The sequence below is a fragment of the Pantherophis guttatus genome, chromosome 7, assembly GCF_059756535.1.
Source record: "Pantherophis guttatus breed Tessera chromosome 7, ASM5975653v1, whole genome shotgun sequence".
NCBI lineage: Eukaryota > Metazoa > Chordata > Lepidosauria > Squamata > Colubridae > Pantherophis > Pantherophis guttatus.
Window position 1 is genome coordinate 40,407,440 of NC_142069.1, and position 19,143 is coordinate 40,426,582.

Genomic DNA, 19,143 nt, shown 5'->3' on the forward strand with positions numbered 1-19,143 from the left:
GAACTTCAGTAGTTTAACAGATGGATTATTAGAGATGCAGTCATTGGTATACAGAGGGAAGTGGGGAGAGCACACAGCCTTGTGGGGCCCCTGTGCTAATTGTAGAGGTATCTGATGTGATTCTGCTTAGCTTCACCTGCTGTTTCCTGTTTGTTAGGAAGCTTATGATCCACTTACAAGTGTGTTCAGGTACCTGTAGCTTGTTTAGCTTAGTTAGAAGTGTGTCTGGAATGATAGTATTGAATGCTGAACTAAAGTCTACAAAGAGGACTTGCGTAGGTCTTTGGAGATCCAAGATGTTGTAGGATGTGGTGCAGAGCCATATTAACAGCATCATCTGTTGATCTATTTGCTCGGTATGCAAATTGCAAGGAGTCTAACAGCGGATCCATAATGGTTATCAAGTGGGACAGCACTAGCCTTTCCAAGGTTTTCATGAGTACAGATGTTAGAGCAACTGGTCTGTAGTCATTCAGTTCCTTGATGGTGGGCTTCTTTGGCATTGGGATGATAGTAGAGTGTTTGAAGCAAGAAGGAACATAGCACATCTCTTGCGATGTATTGAAGATACGCGGTCCAATTGGTCAGCACAGACTTTTAAGCGAGAAGGAGTTATCTTGTCTGGGCCTGGAGCTTTTCCTGGCTTTTGTCTGTGAAATAGGTCTTGCACTTCCTTTTCTGTGATCACTAAGGGTTGTGAACCCAATGGGATGGGATCAGTTGTAGGAGGCTTGGCTGTTGTTGGTGTGTCTGAGATGAGGGTTGTGGAGATAGGTGGCTATAGTTTCCTTTCAAGCCTGCAGTAAAACATGTTCAGGTCATCTGCCAGTTGTTGATTTCCTTCAGCCTGGGAAGGAGGTTAGCCGTAGCCGGTTTAAAAGTTTTCCACATGTTAATAATTGCAAATTTAATAGACTGGATTATTCAAGATTTCCATTCAACCAGCTTTAGTGAAGATTAATTTAATAGTTCATTCCAGCTGTATCTTATCCAGATGTACTTATTAACAATGCAATCACATACGGTTTTCTAAACTCAGATTGCTCATATGTACATATGTGTGTGTGCAGAATCTCCACATTCAACTCATGTAAAATTAGGGATGCACTTTGAGAAGAAATTGAGACAAAAAAGTATAAGATGTGATAACGATGATTATGTTTTGTCATGACTCAGTTGAATACTTAATAAATGACAAGATTTGAGTTTTGTTATCCAGGTTTCTTTGGTAGTTAAAATTTTGGGATGTTGTCTGACTTGATTTCTCTGGATTGTTTCAGCAATATTTTGGGATTTAACTTTTTGCTTCACTCTTGATCTATAACAAGTTTATCATTTGTTGATTATGTCTTTTGACTGCAGAATAAATAGAAGCATTGAACACTTGTTTTAAAACCTTGAATATTTTTAGCTATTTTTCTGAAGCTGATTTTGGGTAATTTCTTTCTTCTAAAAGATGCATCAACTTAACAGTTTGAGATGGGCAGGTAGAACATTGTCCTTTTTTCATTAAAATATTAAATTTGCTTATTGCAGACAAGCAAACATTCCTCCTCCTGCTCCTCCTCCTCCTCCTCCTCCTCCTCCTCCTCCTCCTCCTCTTTCTTTCTTTCTTTCTTTCTTTCTTTCTTTCTTTCTTTCTTTCTTTTTTTCTCTCTCTCTCTCTCTCTCTCTCATTTTCTTTCTTTCTCTTTCTTTCTTTCTTTCTTTTTTTCTTTCTTTCCTCTTTCCTCCCTCCTCCCTCCTTCTTTCTTTCCAAACTTTTCCTGATAAACTGAACAAAAAGAAATAAGATTCCATTTTTAAAATTGGTATGAAAGCAAAAATCACAGGGAAGCTCAAAAGGATCATTAAGGAATCAATATGTCTACAGAAAAACTTAACAGAAAAAAAGTTAATATTTATTGGACAGTTAAATGTCCCTAAAATATTTTAATAGACTTAATTGTAACCTTTCAAAAGTTAAATCGTGGACATTATATTTTACTCATAATGAGTAAATAAAGCATACAGTGACTAAATATAATTCATAGTTACACATTCAACCAATTTAATTTCTCTTTCTCTTAATATCAGTGTGGTTGTACAAGAGACTGACAAAACTAGTCTGACAGCTGAGAAAACTGCAATATGAGTCACAGTCCATCAGGCATAGAAGTACAATATTGAGCACTATAGGAGCTCCAATATCCTTTCATATACTGCTGCTGTTTCATTGTGGATCTGGACTAAGCAATGGAAATTAAATATAGAAAACTACTGTAAGTTTGAAAAAAAATTAAATACCTACTTGACAATTGTATCCTTTGAATCTGATGGAGCATTCTTTAACTAGAGATATTTTATTTAGGAGCATCATTATTAATTATTGCTTTTTAGTAAAAGAAATAACAAAGAATTTGTGGCACTTTCAAGAAGGAGCAAAAAAATGTGTATATCATTGTAAAGCAATCACAAACATGTATTGGGTATATTTGTAATTCACATACTCAACGAAGTATAATAATTAGGGTATAGGAAAAAGACAATTGGAAATATGATTTTTTTGATATTCTAAGTAGCCTTGGACAACTCACTGAACAATATGTATTACCAGCTATTCCATTTTCAAAATATCATGAAAAGTTCTTACATCTAACACCAATTTTTAAACAGCCATCTTTTTGCACAAGAGATTCAAGAGAATCCAGAGATTCAAACTATTTTACCGTGGCATTGAACTTATATGGTGTTAGAATAGAGTAGACTTGGTTACAGGAAAGAAATAGAAGTAATGTTGGGAGGGAGGGAGAGAGGGAGGGAAAATGATCTGAAGACAGAAACTTTGGTCCTGATTCAGTCCTTGTGAAACATAGTTTAAATCCAACCCAGCAATATTGCAATGAATAGGGCAACTGAAGAGTTCCTTGTTCGATTTTTTTTCATTAATGTCATTTCAGATATTTAGAATTTTATTCTAAAATAATAAAATTCCTGATTTTATTCTTGTTCTTGATTTGGATCTTTCAGTAATAGAGTTTCTAAACAGATAACTGACTCTTTTAATAAGTGATTGCTATTCAGATGATACACTCATTTGGGATAGTAATAGCTCTTGCAGCTGCAGCCTACTTTTATAATTCAAATATTCCACAAATGATGTTTGAATTCTCGCATATTAGGGCAGAGTGTGGCATATAGGGATGGTCCATCAATGCATCTCTGTTTCTGATAGCATGCATTTTTTTGTTATTTCAGTTTGTTCTCATGCCATCCATGCAAACACATCTGCTTGATATTCTTTGGCTGCCAGTGTGCAACTAACATAATGTTGTATCTAGTTAACAGTGTAGCAATTACCCTATTATAATTTTACTATAGATTTGCTAGTATTTCAAATTTTGGAACATGTAACTCTTCTGTTCTTTACAATAATTTTAATTTTTAAATTACCATCTACTTTAGAAATGTGATGGTTTTTTAAGGAAAAATATCTCTTTTTATACTTAGCCAACTATGATTCTCTATTAGTTATTTAAAAGAATTTTATACTACACTGAGCATTATGGTAATGATATCTGTAGATGCAAGATTATGACTCTTTTTTCCCCTATTTTCAATTATTTACCCTGAGGATTCAATAAAACACTTCATAAAAGGTTTGAACAAAACCATTTGTCAACCTGCATTTACTCTAGTGCTGACATAAGAAGGAGAAGCGAAGGTGTCTGGAAAGGGACGTTTGACTTTTCACCTACTTATTTTCCCTGGAGATAATATCCCCTAGAAGATGGGATGGGAGGGGGGAAATTCCTTTGAGCTGGAGTAGATTAGGGGTAGAATGACTTGGAAGATGGCCAATGAGTGCAGGAGAGTGGGGAACGGAAAGGGAGGGTTTTGGGGCTGGACATCAGTGTTGGCTTCGATTGGAGTCAGGTTAGAATGTTGTGCTTAATAAATAGGAGTTTTTCTTCAAAGACTTTGTTTGAAATGCAATTTATTTGAGACAACCTCGAAACTCGACACCATTTGTTATTTTTGCTAGTTTCTTTACATGCCCTCTCTTACATTATTTATATGTTTCCTTTATGGAACATTTATGAATACATGTAGCATGAAACATTAAATTAATTATAATAATGTTGCATTCGTGTATGTCCATTTCATTTACTGGAGGAGCTAAGGAAATAAACAATGTAGATAGATGCACTTTTTAAAAAAATGCTAAACAAGAGAACAAACATTTGTATATTAAGACCCAGAGGAGGGAGGGAGGGAGGGAGGGAGGGAGGAGAATTTTATGAATATCCAAATCTTTACACATTGTCAGTAAATGAGGCTGAATTGTTTTCATAGCATCAATTAAACAGTAACCTTTGGCATAATTCCTGAATGATTTTGAGTTAGATAAATGCAGAGTTTTCCTTCCTTCCTTCCTTCCTTCCTTCCTTCCTTCCTCCCTTCCTCCCTTCCTCCCTTCCTCCCTTCCTCGCTTCCCAAGTCTTGAATAGAAATCACTAGGTACCATAATAAACCAGATTGCATTAGCTATGGAGTTATTTATGATGTTATAAGATAATGAGAAGATGACATTTCAAAAGTGGAGGAGGGAAGATTTTTTAAAATTCTGTAAGAACAGTTCTTGAAGGGCGTTTAGTCTCATTGGACTAATAAGAGATTGTTTTAAGCCCAATATCCAAATGAAGAACTTTCAGCATTAATGGAAGAAAAAAATAGGATTTCATGGGTCATGAATTCTCTTTCCATTGTTTTCAATAGTTATGTTCTATTGTATGTATATGTTAGTGCCTGTTTGGTGTAGTTAAGGCATCATGCTAGGAACTGAGAATTCAAGTACTAGTTTAGGCACAAGGTCAGGTGGGTAACCTTGAGCCCGTCTTTCTCTCTTTCAGCCCTAGGAAGAAGGCAATGCCAAACTACTATTGAAATCTTGCCAAGACAACAGGAACTAATGCAGGTAGCCACCAGGAATCAAAAATGACTTGATAGAACAAACATATACAGACACACAGAAAGTATATATACTCTAAATCCATCTCAATAAATATGCATATCATTTTATCCTATGGTGAACTGTTCAATAGTTCCCATTGCAAATATGAGCTGAACTAATTTCAAGAGGATTTTGGCAATTTCTTGGGAAAACTTGAATTTCAAAGAAAATTCTAATATTTGACTTTATAATGATTTACTTAACAAGATACATTTTAAGTAAGTCATTATTATCATGACTGAAGTTTTGTATTGTTTTAAATAGTCATGTCTTGTGTACAGTGAAAAAGTTTAGATGTTGAAAAAATTAGAAAATTTGCATTTTGTTATTTATAATTTTTCTGCATATAGCTCTATTATTTTTAAACGTTGCTATAATTTCCAGAGCATCAAAGAGATGGTGATTTGGGGGGACCATCTGCTATGATGCTATGCTTTTTGAGTGATAGGCATCAGTTGGTTCCTCTTGGGAAGCAAAATATCTTAGATCAGCTTTGAATATTCACTTCCTTGGAATACTCATCATTTTATCCTTATGGACAGTCATGCTGAATTATACAAATGAGCTCCTTTATGCAAGTAACTTTAAAAAAGCAGTGAAGTTACTTACTAAAGAAAAATGCATTTAGTAACCTCTATATTATATGGTGAACCTATGGCATGCATGCCATAGGTCTGTGGACATGCAAGCCGTCACCCCAGTTCAGCTCCGCCGCTCATGCACGCACGCCTCCCACCGGCCAGCTAGTTGTTGGGTCTCTGCTGCACATGTGTGGGGGTGGAGCATGTGCAGGGGGCCATGTGTGCATGCAGGGGCACATGCGGGGGTGCATGGGGGCACAAATACATGGGGTGGGGCGCATGCGTGGGGGCTGAACACACATTGCATTTTGGGGGTCCAGGTGCATGCGCACTTTGGGCACTCAGTCCAGAAAAGGTTAGCCATCACTGCTCTATACTAAACTAAATAAAAGGGCAGTTTGGTGGCATGTTTGGTTTTGATATGTCTAAGAAAAAAAGGCTTCTTTTCTTTTTATTTGGTCTTCTTTAGAACACTGAGAAATCACAGTGTTTAAACAGAAATAAAATGTGTGGATTCTTTTTAACTGTAGGTCAAAATTAGCATATCAAGTAACTTGAAATAGATAAATTCAAAAGATGGTATTTTGATAATAGGTACAGGCACATATTTGGAGACTTATAAAAGATTAGTAAAAGGAGTTATGATTATGAAATAGTTTCCATTCAATGTACAATATTATTTTTATTGAGAGTTCTACAAGAAGGTTTTACTTCACACAGAAAATGCTAAATACCATTTGAACTGAAACTGTCTTCTAACATGGATGTCATATAAAATGCACAATGTCTGATCCTAGCATTACCTACAGGACACTGCAAACAAATAGAATATATAACAATTATTATTTATAATTAATTAATTTTTTCACAGTTAAAAAACATATGAAGTAATTAGTGAAATATTACCCTCTCATGTTAAATTTAATTTTGGACCGAACTTAACTTAGTGGAACTGACCAAAATTTTTAGAATATACAAAACAAGCTACTCTTTTTTTTTTTTACTTAGAACATAATTCTGTAATTCACAGAATTCGCTTTAAAAAATAATTGGAGAAGTTCAAAAAAGATGGTTTTAATTAAGGCTATCAACCTTGCAATTCAGTGTTATATCTGAAACTGAAGGTAGTTTGCCTCCAAATATTCACTGCAGGAGAACAATAAAAAAAAATTATGAGATAGCTTTGGGCTGATCACTATAAGAAACAAAATGCTGAACTAAGATAGCTTTGCAAATATCCAGCAAGTGTGTGTGAGAGAGAGATTACACACACACACACACACACACACACACACACACGGATAGAAGTAAATATATTAAATCGTACAAAAGTCTTCATCACTTTTAAATGGAAACAGGGAATGTATCGCCCAATTTTTTTAAAAAAAAGTTTGATAAATATGTTTTCACTATTGTATATGTAATAAATTATAACAAATTTTATAGCATGCATACTGAATAGTCCTAACAGTTAACCATAGGAGGCCCGCTTTGTAGTGAATCCAAGGAAGACAAGTAGCAGAAACAAACAAATGATGGATTTTCTTTTTGTTAAAGAGTAACAGAATAAATCTTAAATTATTTTTCTCCTAGTGACCCTTTGTAAGCAAATTACAAAGCAGAAAAGCAGATGTAGCAGAAAAGATGCAGCAGAAAAGCAGATGTAGATAGAAGGGTGACATTCTCCCAAACACTCTAAAAGGCTTTACACAGGTGATGAGACTTATTGAATAGCTACTCATATTGATATCTGAGAACACATTATATATCTCTAGCTCTTCTTAGCTCTCTCCGTAACTGGAAAGAAAATATTAATTATGCTTGAAACAGAGTAATGAAGTACTAGAAATTCCATAAAACCACCATCACATTTCTTAAAGCAATGCAAAAGTGTCTGATTGAATACCTCAAGTATGAAGTTATGAAGCAATTTGGTTCAAGAAGCAACATAACTGAATTGCCTTTAAATAGAATTACAGTCCTTTTAATTATATACACCTGTATTGTCAAACTGAATGAGAGCATTGCAATATTGAGTTTATGTGGAATATGGCAGTATAAAGTAGACATGTCAATAAATACACAAGTAAGATAAAGTCAGTATAATTTAAATATCTTTTTTAGTAACTGGAAATATGGTATTTGGTTTTTCCAAAGCTTTTGCAATTATTGCACTTTTTAATTGAACAATCCAACATATCTGGTTTCTGATAAGACTCAAATCAGTGCAGTCCTTACTAGTACATGAATTGAATTTATCCCCCCAGCCAACTTTCCTTTATACTGAACATCATGAGTGGGTTTGATGATTCTCCACTAATGGACTTGATTAATTTGACATCATCAGTAAACTGTAGACTGTTCCTTGTTCATGTGTGTCCCCAGCTAGCTATGAAAAATGAAATAGCACAGTTTCCAATTCTGATTCTGATTCACCAAGTTAAGATTTAACTTGGTAACTTAACCAAGTTAAGTTTAATTACACTTATAATATTTTTCCTAATTTTAATCAATAACTGCTTAATAAACTACTATAACTGCTATATTGACTGAAAACCATTTGGTAAGAATTTGAATAAAAAATTTGGAAATCCAAATCTATAATATCTACCGTACATTTCTATGGCTATGTTTGTTCAAATAATTTATCAAAGAATTCCAGCCATTAATGAGATTAGTGTTTCCTTTTAATCCAGTATCTCAAACTCTGCTGAAAATATTGATCGGGGGATCACACTTATGTCCTCCACTGTAAAAAATGATGAAACAATTCATTAAGATTTGAAATAGTTCTTCTTTAGCAGAACCATGGCTTTCATAAGGCATTGTGTTAGTTCTGATATGTTTAAAAACAAATTTCCTTCCTTCCTCCTTCCCTCCCTCCCTTCCTTTTTCTTTCTTTCCATTATTAGCTCAGATTCATGTTGCCAAGATATATGCTCAGAATCACAATATAGTAGACATATAAACCAAATATAACCTGTAATTGTTCTGGTATTGATTTAAAGGAACACAGAGTGTACCAATTATCTACATAGTTGTTTCATCTTAGAAAGAAATCAGCATAAAATTAGCTTGGTCCAAATTAAATTAAATAGGAATACATGTATTGATTTCAGTATGTTTTGGATACTGGTTACTTTGCTTTCTCTTAGTATGAATGTCTTTCATCAATATCAAAATCTAATGTTTGCATAATGTTTTCTGTACTACACACATCTAGTTGCTGTCTTTAAAGCAATGTTTAAAGCAATCTTCTCAGGTCAGTCTGTAATTTTGGCTTAATTTCAGCCATGAGAATTCCTGAATGGTGTATTTGTGGTTTCATACCAATTATATAAAACTGGAGAAGGTTGGATGGGGAGGCACGAGGTCACAAGGAGTTTGTAGAGTATTTGTTTTTAAATTGGCCTTCCTCTTGTTTCATCACCACTCTCAGCTCTTGGACATAACAAGTCCCTTTTCTATTCTATTCTTCTATTGGAGAAAAGAAGAAGGATGCAATTTTAGTGGTGCATCATATAGATGTACAGAGCCATTTAAGCAGCTTGTTAGAATCTTTATAATATAGCACTTTGTGATTCCCAACCCTTTTTCCTTCTGTAGTATGCTGCTTCTGTTCTTTTTATAACATAGTTAAGGATTAAGAAGTGTTACTTCTGAGAAGTGCTATTTTTCTCTTATATCCTACTGCTTAACACATAGAAACTCAAATTTGACATATTAGCTTATCCCTTGATCACATTACCAAAGCAGCTGGATTAGTTCTCTTGGAGAAAATCCTACGGAAGTAGTCTCAACAATATGATATCTTCTACGAGGGAAAATAAGACTCAAATAGTTATAGGGAAGAAGAATTTTGATGGTACTTTTTACTCTATCTGCCAAACCTGAGTACTTCTTATATTGGTGCAGCTTAACTTCCAGAATCCTCAACAGGGTCATTGGTGGAGAAGGTTGCATTAAGGCATTGTTGAAGAAAAGTGACAACAAATAATACATAAAATGTTATAAAGTTTGGTCAACCATCTATACGGAATTACAACATTAACATATAAATGGGTTCCTGGAAATGTAACTCTTGATGCATGATTTGGATTCTTTAGGTTCTTATGATTTTTGATGAAAGTCTCTTGGATTTTATATTTAAATAGATCTCTAGAGGTCTTCATTGAACATTAAAGCAACATAGCACACTTCCTGATACTGATATATTTTGCTGATTGTCAATGGGTCTTCAATATTTGAGACAAAAAATATTTTCCCATCCCTTTGTGGGGATTGTGTGGGTTGAACCTGCCTTTAACACCATTTAACTCCATTTTACCCAACAGGTTGTTTCTTAAAATGTCCAATTTGGGTAAAAATCAGAGGATTTGTTTGTGGATAAAGGATTTTCTAACAGATAGGCCACAGTCAGTAAGGATGGGATCTCACCATTCCTCTACTCTGATATTAAGCACAGGAGCCCCCCAGGATTGTGTGCTAAACCCTTTCCTTTATTCCTTGTACACACATGACTGCACCCCATTGTATAACACCAACGCAATTATTAAATTTGCAGATGACACAACAGTGGTGGGACTCATTAATAAGAACAATGAGTCTGCTTACAGAAAGGAAGTACAGGGCTGACATTGTGGTGCAAAGAAAATAATCTTACACTTAACACCCAAAAATCTAAAGAACTTATAATTGACTTCAGGCGGAAGAGAGATGTACATTTACCATTGTACATAAATGGTGAGGAGGTGGAGAGGGTTGGTAATTTTAAATTTCTGGACATTTATATCTTGAAGGACCTCTCATGAACTATGAATGTTGACATACTTTTGAAGAAGGCTGTACTTCCTGAGAATGCTCAGGAAGATAAATCTATCTCAACATCTACTTCTGTCCTACTATCGCAGCACAATTGAGAGTGTCCTGACATACAGCATTCTTGCATGGTATGGGAGCAGCTTTGTAGCGGACAAAAAGCTCTACAGAGAATCATTAAAACTGCCTAGAATATCATCAGACTCCAGCTACCAGCCCTGGACAACATCTTCGAATTTCACTGTTTGAGAAAGTTGCATAACATTCTCAGAGACTCTTCCCATCCTGCTTACAATCTTTTTGGACTGTTGCCTTCTGGCAGGAGATACAGAACAATTAAAACTTGGACCACACGTTTTCTGAATAGTTTTTATCCCAGAACTATAATTGCACTCAACAATGAGCTAAAGGGCCATCATCAGTGAGCTGTTGTACAGCATTACTTGGTCTGTTGTTTGAGTGGTTTAGGCTTAGGGAATTGGGTGGGAGTGTGTTTGGGGATTGTTATGTGTGTTGGACCTGGTCTTTGGGTGTTAAGTGAATTTCATTGTATGGGTATACTGTGTATACACATACAATGACAATAAAGTTGTTGTTGTTATGTTGTTGTTGTTGTTGTTGTTATTTTGCATGAGAAGATTATGCTCTACCATTCAGTTATTCATCCTTCCCAAAATATCACCTAATACTGCTTTAAACGACATCAAAGCTAGAGATGAAAAGTACAACATGATGAAGGCTTGAATCATTATATTGTTTTCCAGTTAATAATGTTACAGAAAGTAATTATATGATTTAGATATTTTCTTCATATCATAATTACCGTGTTTCCTCAAAAATAAGTCTTTTTTTTTGTCTTATATTTTTTTGAACCCTGAAATAAGTGCTTGGCCTTATTGCCATGTGCTCAAAAGCCCAATTGGGTTTATTATCAGGGGATGTCTTATTTTGGGGAAAACAGGGTACATAACTGGAAGAAATCTTACTATAACTATTGCCATAGTGCTAAATTGGACCCAATTTACTTTTACCTATGATGCATTTCACAAGATGTTTCCAGATATGGGGCTCTAAATCAGGAATGTCAAATGCTGTGTCATAATGGTGGTGTCACATGATGTATTGGGACTTTTTCCCCCTTCACTAAACTGGGCATGGTGTGGCCTGCGCATGACCCATCTGGCCAGCAGGCCAGGAGTTTGACACCCCTACTCTAAATGAACTGAGCATGTTGTCATTTATCTCTCACTTTGGAAGTCATTAGTCTCTATAACCTAGCAGGCCAACATGTGTCAGAACAGACATTTTTTTAGAAGAAACTCCATGCTTCTGGAGAAAATGGAAATACAACTATGTACAGTAGCACTGCTAGGACAAACAATGACAGTGTAGTCAGATGATCAATTTATGTATGAAGCAAAATGACAATAAATGACAAAAGGACTCCCAGAAATGTACATACTAAATGAAATAAATTGTATTGCATTTGTAGACAAAAGGGAAGTAGAAGAAATAACAGATTTATCTATATCTATTGTCTGTCTACAGTATCATCTGTCTGTCTGTCTGTCTGTCTGTCTGTCTGTCTGTCTGTCTATATCAGCTTTCTTTTTATAAACATCTGACTTCTCTTTTCCGAAATGGCTCAGCCCCTACTACTATCAGTCTGCAGCGAAAATGCTTTTCTCCTCTTGTCAGAAGTTGGAGCTGTATCAATGGGGGGGAAAATTGATGATAATCAATTCAGAAGACATTTCAAGACATGAACCCAATTAACCTGCCTGTTGCAATCTTCATGTTATTTTTTTTCCCCTGCAAAGCTTGTTATTCATTTAAACTATGGCACTAGCTTTAAAATTTTGAGAAGGGGTGGCTTTTAATAGATTATTCTCAGTCCTAACTCTTCATTGACATTCACAATGGAATGCTTCACAGCCCCTTTAATAAAGAGGAAAGCAAAGAACACGTATATGTTAAAATTCATTTTATGTTCCCTCATTAACCTAGACATTAATGGTATTTTAATTTGTTGTTACACCAAAGTTTTACACTTCATTACATGTCTGTGCCAATAGTTATGGCCTGTATTGATTTTCTGTCTTTTTAGGTATTCAGGAGTTCTTCAAGACTTGTCTCTTACTGGATTGTTTTTCTCACCCTAAGATGACATTATTAAGCTCTGGAAAACATGGTAGAGATTGTTTTAATTTGCTGTTCCTTTACCTTCTTTACCACCTTAGGAGTTAATAGTCAGATTGATAGAAGTTTACTCCATTCATTTTCAATGTCATTTCAATGTCCTTCCTTTTCCAACAGGTCTTAAACTCAGTTAGTGATTAATTTCTTTATATTGTACAACTAAAATGGCCAGGTGAGAGTTGTATATCCACCTTATACAGACTCATACCCTTTTAGCAACTCTTTGCATATGTTTCTGAAACTGTTCTTTATTTGCCAGTACTCCTGTAACCTGATCTATTCACATGTGGTTGATCAACTAGGCACATATATAGACATGCTTTCATTTGTGTTAATATTCTAATTTGGAGGTTCACAATTTGAGTTCTCAGAGCCAAATACAAAACATAAAAACTTTGAATGCAATCTCAGAAGTGCTCCTAAATTTGCTATCAATTTAAAAAGTTCAACATGCTAGCAAGAAGAAATGATTGCATAATAACATGTCATCTATAATTAATTTAGTTTACAGTAAGTGTCACTGTCTATATGTTTGTTCAGACCCCACCTGAATGCTGAACCTTGTATATGACTCAAAGGCCAAGTTGTACAGTCCTATCCTAGTACATAGTTCACCTATGAATGCAATGTGGATGGGCTACATCTGGATTTGAATGTAGTTGTGAGTGCATACATAAAAGTAAAGCTAAAAAAATCCAACAACCTTGCTGCATAGAGCTGATGAGTAGGCAAAGAACCATGAGGATAGGGCAAGTTAAGTTACTTGATTCTAATTGGAAATAAGCTAGGCCAGTGGTGAGATTAGCACCAGTTCAAGAAACCGGTTGTTAAATTAAACCCCTCACCCACCCACTATCAAAGTGGATCCTGGGTACTGCGCTGCAATGGAGAAACAGGCAACAGAGCAACTGGCATGAGGAAAGGAGAAGGCCGCTTTCCCTCTTTCTTCTCCCTGCTCTTCCTCCTTCCCTTGTGCTGACAGCTCTATTTCCCGTTTCTCCATTGCAGCGCAGCGCCCAGGATCCACTTTGCTAATGGGTGTGTGTGTGTGTAATTTAACAATCGGTTCACTCAGGGTCAGGTTGGCCATTGCAGGAGGCTTGTCCTGCATGTGCGGCGAAGCTGGAGGATGGGGATAGGCCACACCTCCCACGACAGCCAACCTGACCCTGGGCAAACCAGTTGTTAAATTATTTGAATCCCACCACTGGGCTGGGCTGCATTTGTCTCCTTGCTTCCAATCAAACTGAAGGGCAGTTTTTTTTGGGTTCTTTGCATTTTGATATAATAATGAGGTAACATTTCAAAAATAATTATGATCAGCCACTGAAGAGATTTTTTTGTAAGGGGAGAAATGCAGCAAGAAAAAGAGGATGATTTGCTTGGAACATTCACACATAAGTGAACACATTTCTTTTACAGGAAAGAAAAAGTTATGCAGTGCTACTTGTCTCTCTGGGTGAGTGAATTTCCTTCAGAATGCCAGCAAACTTGCAAAACACTTTTGCTTGGTGCTGATTTTTTTCAGAGTTCTCAATTAGTTGTTTTTCTCGCACATGAAATTGGAACATTACAAAACTCTAAGCCTACTGTTTCTTATTTCTGAATTTTATTCAGAGCATTGTATTGAGTCTCTCCACTTCTATGCTGTGTTGAGAAAACTGCCACATTAAAAAAAAGAAGCAAGTTAGAAGCACAGCTTCCAGTAAAGAGCAGCCTTCACCAACCCGATTCCCTCCAACTGTAGGGCTAAAATTTTCATCAGCCCTGAGTGCTACAAAGATCTTTAGCTATTTCTTTTTAAATGGTAGCTTAGCAGTATTCAATGCTTTTAACTGTAGAAATTATTATTGCATTTAATATTGATCAATATGATTGAGGCAGCAAAATTTATTTCAAACAATCCCAAGTCTTTTGAAAGGAATATTTCCATTGAAATAATAATTCTTTCATTTCCCAGTTAATTCTAATGAACAATTCGAGAGTAGCAGTCCATTATTTAGCATTCAATTAATTGAAGAAACACCTGCCTAAAAGAAGCTTTGAATCAGAGAGAGGATTCTTGAGTACACAAAGAATTTGTAAAATTAAACCTGATTTCCATGAATCGTGTTTTTTTCAATTTTTGACAAAAAGGGTTGCTTTTTTTCCCCGTATCTAAGTTCAGAAAGAAAAATAAAAAGCACCTGGAAACAGCTTTTGGCAATTTAGCACCATTGAAAGCTCCTTCTTTCACCCAACCTTTTAAATTTCATTTTTGAAGATAAATATCATGATGCAATTTTATGAGTTTATGACTTGAAAATTACTGCGGATTCCCTGCCTTGAATATGTATGAATATTTGTTTGTTTTCATACTTCAACATCCTCTTTGGGGAGGGGGGGCAACTGGGGATGGTACTCTTTGCATGTCATCAAAGCAAATGCAATGCAGAACACCACACACGCTCTCGCTCACTGCTGCTTCTCCAAATGGAGGACCGTCTTTTCAGATATCTAGAAGGTTTCGTGCTCCACAGAACAGACCATAGGAAGCAAAACAGCCCCTCACTGCCAACTGGATGCTGGTTTTATCCGATATAACATTAACCTGTACAGTTACAGCCACTACAGTGGAAAAGTTGGCAGTGAGGGGCTGTTTCGCTTCCTAAGGTCTGTTCTGTGGAGCATGAAACCTTCTAGATATCTGAAAAGACAGTCCTCCAGAATATGACTTTTGTAATCATAATCAAAGCATTAGGTTATTAATATTGTTAGTATTATTTATATTTGTTCTAATTAGCCAAGGTGGATAGCATTAAAATGAAATATTATACATTGATGTGCAAAATAAACATGTCCAATGCATAGGAGAAAACTGATTCAACTACTTTGTAGGAATGCAGTAATCACATCTATTTAAAAAAAAAAAACATTTGGGGAGGGGGTTAAAAAAAACATGCTGGAACGTATTTTAATATGAGGGCACTCTCCATGAGGTAGATTGATTTGAGAGTGATTGATCCAGCAGGACTGTGCAAGTTCCACAGCCAACAAAAAACTGAAACACGGGTCTCGGTCTGAGATAAAATTTATACTTTGCCATTTAGCTCCTTTAAAAAAAAAATAAAGACTTTCTCAACGTTATGTCAGGTACAAAGTTATTTCCAGAGGTGTATTGATGTTGAGCACAGAGGACAGAGGTGTATTGATATTGAGCATAACTGGTGCACACACGTTGCCCCAGTTTAGAATGCTTGAATATTCTCCACATAATTTAAAATCTAATTCTCTAGGGACATAAAAAGCAGTCATGGCCATATTAATTTATTAAAAAGGCAAAAAGAATGTGTAAGCTTTCATGTTTCAAGAACAACCTAGGGTTTCTGCATCAAGGTATCTCTCCTATACAGACTTTTACCCTCCAAATATAGAACCTTGGGCACATTTTGAAATACCTGAAAAAGCCTTTTGGGGAAATATGAATTCTCCATTCTATTGATTCATGGCATCAGTGTCTAACAGTTCCCTACACTGCAAAGGGATGGCTCAAGATTAAGGGAGTCGCCCAGTGTGATCCTCTGCTTCAACTCTTCAAAGCAAGAATAGGAAAAGGGCTCCATATGGTTTTTCATAGTTGGACATAGTTCGCTACTTTTGCAAAATGGATTATCTTCCACTGCAGCGCTAGAAGCAATTGATTAATAATGGTATAGATTGTTTTTTTCCTCTGTTTGGCAGTTCCTTACTGTTTCTCTTTCCCTTTCTCTCAGAAGTAGATTTTTTTTTCCCCTTTAATTACATTAATGTTAAGAAAAGGAACAAAATATCCTGGGGATTCTTGTCGTTATGCTAATATATCAACTAACTGTGAAGAAAAATAGTTAGCTATCCATCACAGCGTATTTGAAAAGAAGTTTGGACAATTATGTATTCAGGCTTTGTGTTCTGGTCCATTTCCTATACTCTTCTCATGTCACTTGTTTCAGGAGAACATTTTTCACCAAAACTCTCATTGTGGTACATTTCATGCCACATTTCTCTCATAAAGCATTATCACTGAAAACAGAGAGAACATATGCTTTAAAAGAAGCCTTTATTCTTTTAATTTCTGTTGAATTGCAGATGTCATTTTTTTTCCTTAATGAAAATAATGTTGTAATACAAAGAATTCTATACTCACATATTTTATGATCAATTTAACATGGCAGCAAGAATTTAATGCTAATTTCTCAATGCCACTTTCCTTTTGCAGACATAAAGGCTTTGTAAAACTGCAAACATTGTTTACCCTCAATAGTGGTATTTTAGCTCAACCTAAGAGTGAATTGCCAATGAAAAATACCAGAATAATGATCTTCCAGCATCCTTTAGGAATATTCAGCCCTTTATTTGACACAATAATTTAATTTCTATTTTGCCACTATTCTCGGTGTGCACATGTGAAGGTGCCTACGAATCTGATCTGGGCAACAATTAGTTAAGCAGGTTACAATTTTATTTAAACTTGCAAGAGCATTGCATTTAATGTAATTGTATTTAATGGTAAATGTATTGTATTTAAACTCTATAATTAGAGATTATAGAGATGAGCAAATTATAGAGATATACAGTAAAGTTTAGCAATTAGCTGGCTTTCTTCTACTAGGAATAGGTTAAAAGAGCCTGTGATACCTGGAAGAAAAGCAGAGGGCAACTAATTTAGATTATAATTGTTTTAGACAAAGAGGAGGCAGAAAATTAAACCAAGAAGAGATATTTAACTCTTTGTCCATACTTGTCCCTTTATGGTCAGTAAGCCACGAAGTATTAAAGAATCAAAATAATTGGACTCAGATTTCGAACCACCACCACCCCCAAAAAAGAAAAGATTTATCTCTAGTCTTTCATTCAGAAGCTCAAGGTGCTGTAAATAGCACTTCCTCTAATTTTCCACACAACAGTAAAATCTAATAAATAAATTTCTGTGGGGAAACCTCTTTTCCTCTGTTATTAAACAAGCAGCATCTAATTTCATTTTAGGCATATTCCTTAGCAGAGTGATATACTGATACACAACCCAATGCATTACCTCATCTTCTTTTACCCTTTTAAGAACTAGAAAAGAGGGTGAAGGCTCAACCTGAGATCTAAAATACAGGGTAAGTGGATTGTTTTTTTCTTAATATTAATTATGCAGTCTAAAGCTGCTCTAACCACATAAATACTGTATTTTCAAGAGGTACTTTTAGTTGTGTTTGTCTTACCTTCTCTGGGTTTCTAAGTAGTTTTAACTACTACTATTTTGAATTAAGAAAGATGTTAAAGATTCTGGCCAACAATTTCCTTGGGTCAGTCAGGTTTGCAAATGACTTTACTGGCCTGCTAAAACCTCTGACCTTCCATTGTTTTCTCTCTGAGTAATCATTTATGCATGGTAGATTTATGCTATTCTATACTTCTCTTCAGCATTCTTCTTTGGCCTATGCCCTGTTCCACTTCAGAATGTTTCAAATTCCTCTTGAACCAACATCTCAGGAGTTGGTACTGGAGTTTCAGTAGTATAATAGTATCAAATCCATTTCAGGATGATCATCAAGCCATTTGCTTTCATAAAACCAGCAGCCAATCTTCAATAGGCAAAACTATTTAGTTTATCTTACTTGTCAGAATACTCACTCCCAGTTACAATCTCTTCCCTGATCCTTTTTAAAGGAATTCCTCTGGCATTTCAAAACTCCACTTCTGATGCCAGTTGATAACCTATGAGCTTCTTTTGTCTTATTGGAAACTAAACTAACTTCTAATCTCTTAATAGCACAAAGCAATTAATAGGAAACTATACTGAATGTGTTACAATAGGTCACCATTTGGCAGCACACAGGCAAAAGATAAGTTGGGCAGAGAAAGAATAACTGACCTAGCTTCTGGGGCTGGGAGAGGACGACCTTGGTCTTCCTGCTCCTAATGGAACATATTAAGCATTGGATCACATTTTCTCTAAGGAATGGATATTCAAAAAGTGATGATTCTTTATCATCTAATTTCCTAAACATTCATGAAGAAGAAAACATTTATGGCAATATCTACATGTTGAGCAAAACTAAGACAAGTAAGCTCTTTAGCACTAAGATTAGCAATAGTGGCCTAATTATATTAAAGCAGTAGAGCTGTGCTGTCAGAAGACTTTTTACTATTATTACTGTGGCAGTGATGGTGGAGAAATAGCTAACATTCCCAGTGTCCCTCATCACTGATTTCCATTATTGCTTTATTATGACTACATATAAAACAAAAAGCTAAAATAATTTAATCCTTTGCCCTCAGTTGTAACTGTTTACTTCCTAAATAGTCTATAAAACTTAATAAAAATGTTTTTGCTGCATTTTTAAAATATTTATTTATTGTACCATGCTTTTTTTTTTTTTACAAATAACTCAAGGCAGCAAAAAATATCCAACTGATCTTCCTTCACTCATTTTCCCCATAACAACAATCTTGTGAGGTGAGTTGGGCTCAGAGCAGTGACTGGTCCAAGGTTACCGAGGTGGCTTTCATGGCTAAGGCAGAACTAGAACTCACAGTCTCCCACTT

At 35.5% G+C, this 19,143-nt stretch overlaps 1 protein-coding gene across 7 annotated transcripts in view; it reads left to right on the forward strand.

The window, feature by feature from the left end:
• MGAT4C (MGAT4 family member C) overlaps positions 1–19,143 on the forward strand; it is a 360,127-nt gene that overhangs the window by 310,403 nt on the left and 30,581 nt on the right. For 2 of the 7 annotated variants that reach the window (XM_087874045.1, XM_087874046.1), the window contains 5 exons: positions 4,893–4,957; positions 7,168–7,287; positions 12,500–12,583; positions 14,014–14,050; positions 17,666–17,711. The exons of 4 other annotated variants lie outside the window; for them this stretch is intronic. The gene's annotated coding sequence lies outside the window, so the exon portion shown is untranslated. The remainder of the gene's footprint in view (positions 1–4,892; positions 4,958–7,167; positions 7,288–12,499; positions 12,584–14,013; positions 14,051–17,665; positions 17,712–19,143) is intronic. One more of the 7 variants, XM_087874047.1, reaches the window with a different exon arrangement.